This window comes from Cyprinodon variegatus, unplaced genomic scaffold (genome assembly GCF_000732505.1).
Source record: "Cyprinodon variegatus isolate N-32 unplaced genomic scaffold, C_variegatus-1.0 Scaffold120, whole genome shotgun sequence".
NCBI classification, from domain to species: Eukaryota; Metazoa; Chordata; class Actinopteri; order Cyprinodontiformes; family Cyprinodontidae; genus Cyprinodon; species Cyprinodon variegatus.
In genome coordinates, this window is record NW_015150573.1 from 842,450 (window position 1) to 843,045 (window position 596).

General features: G+C 38.8%; 1 non-coding gene across 1 annotated transcript; it reads left to right on the plus strand.

Annotated features, from left to right (window-relative positions):
• Positions 1–320: 320 nt before the first annotated feature.
• Positions 321–392, plus strand: trnag-ucc. The gene has a single exon. It is a non-coding gene; the product is annotated as a tRNA-Gly (tRNA).
• Positions 393–596: the final 204 nt, after the last annotated feature.

Here is a 596-nt window from a genome sequence, read left to right on the forward strand (position 1 = left end):
TTTTTTAATGAATACAAATGGCTCAAGATCAATTTGTCCAAACTAGGGGCTTGCCTTTTTTTCAGATCATACCTGTTTTGAGCAATGTCTGAGCAATGGTGGTATCGTGGTGAGCAGTAGTTGAAAACAGCAGTTTACATCAAAATAGAAATTTTTACAACACAGAATGTGTACTCCACGATAGTAGCTTGATGTTCTCTATTCACACTTACATGCCAAGTTTATACTCACAGAAAACATACATGATTTACCACAAGATCAATGTCCAAACGTGGGGCTTGCCTTTGTCTGAGATGATACCTATTTTCAGGTGTATCTGAGCGATGGTGGTATAGTGGTGAGCATAGCTGCCTTCCAAGCAGTTGACCTGGGTTCAATTCCCTGCCATTGCAATGTCTTGTTGCTGTTAATTGTTGAAAACAGCAATTTAGATCAAAACAGAAATTGTCACAACACAGAATGTGTACTCCACGATAGTAGATTGATGTTCTCTATTCACACTTACATGCCAAGTTTATACTCACAGAAAACATACATTGCATCTGGTACTAGTGACGTGTTTATTGTAGGTGTCTTCTAGCTGCTTTGCTGTGGTT